The 10,421-nt window shown below is 31.3% G+C and overlaps 1 long non-coding RNA gene across 1 annotated transcript; it reads left to right on the forward strand.

Moving 5' to 3' along the window:
• Positions 1–202: 202 nt before the first annotated feature.
• Positions 203–6,060, forward strand: LOC116020704. Its single transcript, XR_004098826.1, has 2 exons — positions 203–1,877; positions 5,805–6,060. It is a non-coding gene; the product is annotated as an uncharacterized LOC116020704 (long non-coding RNA).
• Positions 6,061–10,421: the final 4,361 nt, after the last annotated feature.

The raw sequence follows: 10,421 nt of genomic DNA on the forward strand, positions 1-10,421 counted from the left end.
ATATTTAATTAATTGACTAAAAAGGTACAAATTACATTACTCATTAATTATTTCCTTATTTATTATACATTACCAAACTTTTAAGATTGACAGAGTGTATAAATTAATGCTACATCTACAATACAATTCTCTTACGATTGAGTACTTACACAAAAACTACTGAAAAAACAATGACAGCTATGAATATAAAATATTTGATTTGTTATGAATATAATAATAATGTGTGGCCATTATCTCAGTTATTGTATTTCTGGACATATGAAGACTCAAGTGTCCTTTGGAGTACCGAAGGGTTAATGTTGTTGCCTATATATAGGCCTATGTATTTCATTTGTAAATGTATCAATTCATACGATGAATAAGAAATTCCCTTCTCTCCGATCCATTCTCTCTTGCACTTCTTCTTTGTTATTATTCTTGCATTCCATTCTTGCTCTGTTTGTTGGTGTTGTTGCTTGCAATTCCTTTAGTTTCATAACACGTTATCAGCACGACTCTAACCAATTGAGTTTTCCATCGATCCTTCTCCGGTGAACACAGCAGCCACCACCGCCATATCCTTCCTCTCCCTCACTGTTTTCTTCCCACATCCACAGATGTTAAGCTCACCACCACCTTCTCCTTCTCTCACCACCGTCGAACACCATAGCTACGATATATCCGGTGGTGACCTCCTTCGGCGTGACAGCGACGCCAGGCGAGCACGGCTGGTGTTTTGGACAAGGCGTTGACCAGCAGATCGGAGGTGGTGGTTTTCGACGGCAATCTTGCGGGCGGTCTGTGCGTGAACGAACGGCGAGCGGCAAGGCGGTAGCAGCTCATCTCTAGTGTCTCTTCTCCTCCGGCGGACAAACAAGCTGGATGACGGTGAGCTTGGCGGTCAAAAACGGCGTGGTGGTTGGCGACGAGGTGCGGTTGGACTCCTCCTTCGTCGAAGATTAAACCGGCGAAGCTGCAGCTGGATCTCTTCCGGCGACCTCGCAGAGCTACCGACAGATAAACACAGGCGTCTTCAACCTGGGTTTTCCTCTCCAGCGTGAACGACGATGGGAAACCAGTGACGAACAGAACTCCGGCGAACCTTCAGCGGCGGCCTTCTCCCTTGGTCGATGGCGGTGACTGGGCAGCGCCCTCCATCATCGTCTTCACTCTCTTCCTCTCTCGCCGGCAGAGAGGCGGTGAGCTTGGCCCGCGACTGGGTCTCCACCAGTCTTCGCCCTCTCCTCTTTCTCACGTTGTCGGCAAGTAGTTGCGGCGGAAGCGTGGTGGTAGAGAGAAGCTGTAGCAGATCGGCTTGAAATTATGATGAAATGGTCGTTCACTTGGTTACTGTTGTTAATAATTGGAGATGATGTTGGCTGGTTTCAAAGGAGGAAACAAAAGAGAATTATAAAAAGAGAAAAAGACAAAATAAAGAAAAGAGAGAGGAATTTGGGGAAAGTTAAGAAGAAAAAATGGAAAGAAACAAAGAGAAAAGGACAAAGAAAATGGGTGGAAAGAAAGAAAAAGGAAGATAGAAACAATGGTTTCACGTGATGCCATCAACTCCACTTTCGGCTGAAATAATTGGAATAGGTGGAAGGAAAAGGAGGAAATGTGGAATCAATTCACATCCAGCTAATCTACCATTTCCCTACTAATATTATACTATACCCTGCTACTATTTATTTTAATATTATTATATATAATATTTTATGATGGCAGCCGAAAGTGGATTGCTATAATGGCAGTCACTTTGGACAAATTACCTACTATTGAAACTATTGACATGAAATAATTGTATATTATTTTGATGATGGCAGGGAATTACTAAGCGTGCGGCAGTACACTGGAATGTTGGAATATAATTTCGGAGATTTTGACCATACTCCGTTAAGGTTTGCCGCCTCATCATATTTTAATATGATGATAAATATTATCCATGCCTATATGCCATTTATATTCATCATATGATAGTAGTTATGTGCAAATGATTATTATGTACACTAGTAATATATTATTTGGCATGATTTAGATGAACACATGATCTATATTTTGCATCCAAATTAATGATTCAATTATGAGAGCATTTGAAATATAAAATATTGCAATAAGCATATTAAATATTACCATTTTATATGGTAAATGCTATGAACATTATGTGACAATTGTTTTTATGTCACAACTTGCTCTCTTATGCTATGGCCATGTGAATCAGAATGAAATAAATTTAGCATAATAAATATTTTGTTATAGGCCATAAAGTTTATCCCATATTTTATGAATGAAAGTTATTTTGATATGTTTATCAAAATCATGGGATAAAATTGTATAATTATGCGTATTTGATATATGCTATTATCTCTAAATACCATATGGAGAAAATTGGATGTGAATCATGATAAATCATGTGATGCCTAATCCTTGAAAGATATGTGCTTCAAAGAAGCAAATAAATGCATCATCACTCTTGATTGGATCAAGAAAAATGAGAAAAACGTATGTGTTGTGGATAGTGCGACCACACATACAATGATTAAAAGTGCAAAGTGTTTCTGCACATTGAAAAGAATGAGGAATTTGTTACTACAATTGGTAGTACGAAATGATTGGAAGCTCTGAATGAGCCAATATATTATTGCCTGGAGGAACAAATTTATTGAAAATTGTATTGCGTTAGTTCCCTCCAAAAGTCTCATAGAAATTTATTGAATTTGAATGTTTGTAATGACGAATGTCATGTTGAGACTATAAAATAAAGGAATTGATAATTCCTCTAAATTACAAAGGCAATATCAGGGAAGAAATTTGTATTGAAAATTCCCCTACTTTTCCTCATGATTATATTGCATTAGAAAGAGTGTCATTGTAGCCAATCTTATTGTAAACTAAAAGTTTACTGATTTGAATAATTTTAAGATTTTGGCAAGGCTAATTATATCATCCTGAATATGTGATGATAATTATGAAAATGATTTCTCATAAATTGAGAAAATGGATTAGCCTGGCATCCTATTATAAAAGTGAAGTGACTTTCACTTTAATTGCTTTAATTAAAGTTATTTCGGCATTTTATTATATAATGTGGAATCATATATGCCTTAATCTTAATTCCACTTTGGTTTGCAAATTATTGCTTTTAAATTATGTATTTGCTTTATCTATCATATACATTATATGATTTCATATACGCTTGAGTATATCTATGTTGCAATTTAAATACCCTAATTATTTTAAATTATGACGAAAGCAAATGGGTCACTTTGGGCTAAATATTGAAATGTCATATTTGAACTAATATTATTGGACATCGTATATATGTCAAACAGTAGTCTCCCATATAAAGCATGCTTAAATAGAAATTATATATTGGGGAGATAAAGATTGATATACTACTGTTTTAATCAAAATCTGACATACTGCATAAAATGAATACTCCCCTTTACATCTAGTACGTGGTAAAAATTGTACATTTCCCAAATCTGTGTTTTATTAATATGCAGTCTATTTTATTATCACATCATTGCGTATCTCTACGGGCTATTAAATAAAGCTAGGTATACATGTTGATTATAAATATCCATGTATTGTATAAAAACCTAGAGCCCATGATAAAAGATCATTTGATACGCTGACTGCATGAAGATCATTTTCACGGCATTAGGAGGAGATTTGTGCCCAAATTATTTTTGAAAATTTGAATGCCGAGAAAATTTCATAAAATGAAAAGATCTTCAAAAATCCACATACTAGATTGACTGAACTCAATGTTCAGTAGATTATTTATTCCTGCCAAATATATATCTATTGATATTTCTATCAATGATGTCTAAAAGAGACATTCGTCAAAGGACGAAATACCCAGTGGTGCACCAAATAATTAATACTGGGATGCGACACGACTAGATTTGAATATTGATGGGAAATGTTTATCATCTGGTTGATTTTGAAATTGCCATGAATTATTATGGATATGGGAGAAAATTATGAAAATGTTGTCGACAACTCAATTGCCTTTATAATTGCTCAATCTGGCCAGAATTAGGCATAAGAAGTGCCTTGATTAATTGATAAATAAAATGAGCAATTAAGGAAGGCAAATAGCTCAGCTCGCTATTCTCTAGATTATGTGTACACACCATTGAATAGGTGTTGGTACAAAAGAGAATAATGATGTGATAAAAGGCGAGACCTGGAGCTCATGGGTTTACACAGATACCCATAATTGATATACTCTCCCATATTCTCATTATAAATGGATGGCAATAAGTTTCGTTGATTATATCATTGGCAGTGAATAATATGCAGTTAATGAATATCATGACCGCATAAGATGGGTCATTGGATAATATATGATGAATGTCATGACCGCATAAATATGGGTCATTGGAAAGTATATTTGAAAATCCATGATGGATTTTAAGGTTTATATATGACCTGAAACAGACTGAGTATTTTTCCCTTCTGAAGAAGGAATATAAATATGAATATATTATGTATCATTATGTACTCTTTAAAGAGTTGCGAATGGAGTTATTATCCTTGTGAAGAAGGAATAATATGTGCCATTGTGTGTTCAATAAAGAGTTACTAATGGACATCTCAGTCAATATTGATGGTATAGACATCAATGAAATATATAAAGAGCTTAATGATGTTAGCTCATGTCTAAAGACGGAGAGTTTGAAACAAAAAGCTTGTATGTGAAAGCTAAGTATTATCTCGATTTAAAGATCGAGTATTTCCTTAATGGAATTCTATACACCAGTTAGCCAATAAATGATTTTGATGGGCTATTTATACAAGCCATTATATAATGGGCTACTTATGTACTTGCTATTATTATATCCCCATGATACCAAGTACCAATACTGGTTGTATTATAATTTGCCCCCATTGTCTTTTAAAGAAGACAATAAGGATTGTGTTGCACCAATGAATGATAAATGGGTATATTATGAAAATTGACTAGACATGATGATGTCATTATACCCACGTGAGCTCCAAAAAGAGTCACGCAATTATTATGAAATATATTCACCCCATTGAAATATTGAACATGATTGTTCACCAAATTCCTATACCTTTGGAAAGTTTAATATAAGGGATTTGAAGAATGTTGTCTTCAGGGGGAGCATAATGAATCATGAATATTATGCCTTGAAGTTTATGTTGGGGTTATGGTTGTACTCTTTTTCCCTTAGCTAAGTTTTTTTCCCATTGAGTTTTCTTAGCGTAAGGTTTTTAATGAGGCAACTAGTGCAACACATAATTAGACATATCATGTACTCTTTTTCCTCGGCTAGGTTTTTCCCACCGGGTTTTTCTAGCGAGGTTTTTAACGAGGCATGGATATGATAAGATAATGGCCAAGGGGAAGTGTTATGAATATAATAATAATGTGTGGCCATTATCTCAGTTATTGTATTTCTGGACATATGAAGACTCAAGTGTCCTTTGGAGTACCGAAGGGTTAATGTTGTTGCCTATATATAGGCCTATGTATTTCATTTGTAAATGTATCAATTCATACGATGAATAAGAAATTCCCTTCTCTCCGATCCATTCTCTCTTGCACTTCTTCTTTGTTATTATTCTTGCATTCCATTCTTGCTCTGTTTGTTGGTGTTGTTGCTTGCAATTCCTTTAGTTTCATAACATGATTGTCTTATATATGGCAATTTTTACTTTGTTTAACGGTTACGAATGTAAGGGAATATTTTCTTTGGCTCGTTTTCATCTTCTCTTCCATTGAAATCTAAATTGTTCTCTTAAACATATAACTTTTGTTGTTGTTGTTGTTGTTGTTGTTGTTGTTGTTGTAGATCGGGTATCAACAAGTAATAAAATAAATATTGGTGATCTTTGTACTCAAAGAGTTTGCGATGATGGTACACACTGTTGGTGTTGTTTTGCTGGCGATTGCTATTCCTCAAAAGACCAGTGCCTTAAAGCATGCAAGGAACGGCCTCCTATCTCAAATAATCAAATTCTAATTTAGGGACTATCAAAAGCGATTGGAATATACTATGGTTTTACTTTTTAGTGAGCCTTTAATAAAAAGTTGAATATTTTAAATTAGTGTTTGGTTGGTGACTTTTGTGTCCTTTTATTAGATTTTTTGAAAACAAAAGGAGAATGCTCATTAATTCATAATCAAACTCAAAATATTTGGATCGATATATAATCTATCTATATATATATATATATATATATTAAAACAGAAATGTTAGCTTTCCCGCTCATTTTAGTCAAAAAAAAAATTGAAATCGGTCAACATAATATTATATAGTAATTCCTTATCAGAAATTCTAGTCTTCCTTCCCATTCCTTATTTATGGCTAAAATTGACAAAATATTGAAAATATGATTCCATTTCTTATTATACACGGAAATTAATGTAATATTTTAATCAATTCCATTCCTGTATGAATATATTAATCTTGCATATTTTTAATATATATATATATATATATATATATATATATATATATATATATATATATATATATATATATATATATATATATATATATAGATTACTATATGATCTATTTGGTACTATAAGAACAATAACCCATTAAAAATATTACTATATTATTAAATTCCTTTCATGAAATTAATGTAATATTTTAATCAATTCCATTCCTAACTTCCTGTATGAATATATTCATCTTGCGTATTTTTAATATATATTATGATGTATATTGTAGTATTCACAAAAAATATTACTATATTATGTTAATGTACGTAATTAAATTCCTCTCATGATAATATTAAAAATTAATGTACGTAATTAAATTCCTCTCATGATAATATTAAAAAATAATGTACGTAATTAAATTCCTCTCATGATAATATTAAAAAAAATTTCAACAATCAAATTACTATATGATGTATATTATAGTATTCAAAAAAAATATAACTATATTATGTTAATGTACGTAATTAAATTCCTCTCATGATAATATTAAAAAAAAAAGATAAAAATTCCAACAATCAAATTACTATATGATGTATATTATAGTATTACAAAAATATTACTATATTATGTTAATGTACGTAATTAAATCCCTTTGATGATAATATTAAAAAAAAAATTCAACAATCAAATTACTATATGATGTATATTATTGTATTCAAAAAAAATATTACTATATTATGTTAATGTACGTAATTAAATTCCTCTCATTATAATATTCAAAGAACAAAAATTCCAACAATCAAATTACTATATGATGTATATTATAGTATTCACAAAAAATAGTACTATATTATGTTAATGTACGTAATTAAATTCCTCTCATGATAATATTAAAAAAAATACCGACAATCAAATTACTATATGATGTATATTATAGTATTCACAAAAAATATTACTATATTATGTTAATGTACGTAATTAAATTTCTCTCATGATAATATTTAAAAAAATAAAAATTCCAACAATCAAATTACTATATGATGTATATTATAGTATTCACTAAGCGGTCTAGGCGGCGCCTAGGCGGTACCTAGGCGGTTCTAGGCGGCGACCTATAAAAACAAAAAATTAATTCATGTGTGTGGGTGTATGTCATATATTATATTATATTATATTATATTATATTATATTTTATATATATATATATATATATATATATATCTTACTTCTCTTACTTATATAAATAAATAAATTTAAATATATATAAATATAATAATAAAATTAACAAGGCCGACTTGCTCGAGTTAACTCGACTAACTCTGTCGAGTTGGGCGAGTTAACTCGACCAAATTCGGCCCAGTCGGCCGAGTTAGGCGCTAGGCAGACGCCTAGAGAGCAATTCGTCTCGATCTAGGAGCGCCTAGTGTCTAAGCGGGGATTTTTGCAACTGTGGACTACGCTAACAAAAACTATCTCATTTTATAATGATTGAATTGGCTACTTTCTTCATGGACCATGGCATAACAAAAAGTATATATCTCGCTTAATAATAGTTGGATAGCACTTAATGTTGACGGGGTTGTGAGAAGCATTGACAAGGAGGGATGCGGGGAAGCGTAAGAGACAACAACGGGGCAAATTATGCTATGGAGTGGGCCCACCTTACAAAGTGTACACATGTTTATTTTCACAATTTAAAAACTTTATTTTCATAATTTTAGAATTTTATATTCACAATTTTAGAACTTTATATTCATAATTTTAAATCTTAATATACAAAATTACATTACTCAGTATTCACAATTTTTGAACTCTATATTCACAATTTTGTTATATATTTTTTTTTGAAGAGAACAATTTTGTTATATGAATTCAAAAATTGTGTTATACTATTAAATATAGAGTTATAAAATTGTAAACATATAATTTTGAAGTTGTGAACATAGAGTTTTGTAATTGTGAATATAGAGTTCAAAAATCGTGAACATAGATCTGGGTCCACCTCCGGGTCCATGGCATAACAACTGCAACAACGGGGCAATTTATATCGTGGACCAGGGTGCACAATGCATTGTGCACCCCGTACCAAAACGACGTCGTTTTGGTCATTTTAATTAATGATTTATTTTTTTGGCAATCACTTTTCCCGTTTCGGCCGGTCTGTGTATTTGTGTTAATATTATGTGTATTCTTTGAAGACATTCTTTGTATTGTAGACTACGATTCTGTGTATTCATGTTAGGGGTACTTAAACATAGGTTGTGACGTGTTTTGTGTATTCAAATGTTAGGAAGATTATTTCTGTGTAGTTGTGTCAATATTCTGTGTATTCTCTCAAGTCATTCTGTGTATTCTAGAAAAAGATTTTGTGTATTCTAAATAATGAATTCACTGAAGTCATTCGCGTTCACTTCCACTAATATCGAAACGATTTCGTTTCGTACCCTGTGGACCCTGGTCCACGATATAACGATTGCAACAACGGGAGGTGGATATCTAGTAGAACAGTTAAAACAGATCGAAGGTGGGCTAGCAAGGATCGGCCCACAGGCCATGGCTAGGATAGATTTGCCAAAATTTAAAAATTTTAAATTTAAATTTAAATTAATATAAAAGATGTTAATAAATGTAATGTTAAAATAATTTGTATGGTTTAAACATGCATTAAAGTATTTGTAATTTGTTAAATACAATAATGACTAATAAAGTAATAAGTTCTAATAAATAGTCAAATACATAATGTATTAATCTATAAGTTAATAACAAATCATTTATACAAGGTACTAATTATTAATAAATCCAATGTAAAATAACAAAAATAAAAATCTAGAATCTGGAATGCATTCCATTGCAAGTTCCGTGTAAGGCTGTGTTTGACAGAGCTTATTTAGGAGCTTATACCTTATTTTAAGCTACTAATAAACTATAAACTTTGTTTGGTAATGTTCTCAAAATAAGCTGGTAGTTTAAAATAAGAGTTTATTTTGAAAAGTTACTTTAGGTAGCTTTTAAAAAATAAGTTAAATAGCTTTTTAACTTTTTCCTCATCTTTATCCTTATTATTTTAAATAAATGGCATCCTTTACCCGTCCAATTAAAATTCTTTTGGCATTTTCTTTTCAATATGTTTGATTGTAATTTTAATTTGATTGAACATTAATTTTTGTATGAACTAATCTTATAAATTATAAACATTTTGTTTTACTTTATATATTTTCAAATATATGTTCTTACCTTATATTTTATTAAAATATATTGATTTCATTTTTTTATATTTTAATATATAAACAAACCTATTTAAATTGTATGAAGATGTTCTCTTTAGTCTTTTTACATTTATCAGCTTATCAAAAAGTTAATTTTACCAAATACTTTTAAGCATAACAGCTCTTCAAATTTCAGCTCCGAGCTTATAGTTTTTCAGTTTTTCAATTACCTTTTCAGCTAAGTTTGCCAAGCATAACCTAAATTCTGATTTGTAATGGAATTTGAGCACTTTGCTTGCAATAGAATTTTGTCCGTTACAATTTAGACTTTTTCTTATAGTGCTTTCATAACTCAATATAAGAATCAATACTCGATTCGAGGCAGAGGAAGATGATTTGGACAGCAATACATAATTGCATCGAGCTAAAGATTTACGCAATTAGATGCAGAGAGGATATGATTTAGGCAATAACAAAGAAAATGATGGCAAAAAAAAAATCACCATTTAAATATAAAAGGATGCTAATTTAAACCGGTCTACCATGTAAGATGGACCAGTTTGCGTTATAATTTGCCTTAACCAAGTGGCAAGTGTTGAGATTCCTTATTTATTAGGTCATCCTCATCATTTTGGTATGTTTTTTGTCAGGATATTTAAGTGCCCAGTTGACACATGCCGTGGGTTATATTTAATATATTGAATTTAATTAATTAGCGTGATTAATGAAATTATATTTCACTTTCATGTATACTCCTAATGTTATTGCAATTGAAGTTGATGTTATAACGCAGATACAGTTTTCTAATAAGC

Source organism: Ipomoea triloba, chromosome 5 (assembly GCF_003576645.1).
Source record: "Ipomoea triloba cultivar NCNSP0323 chromosome 5, ASM357664v1".
In the NCBI taxonomy this organism is placed as follows: Eukaryota; Viridiplantae; Streptophyta; class Magnoliopsida; order Solanales; family Convolvulaceae; genus Ipomoea; species Ipomoea triloba.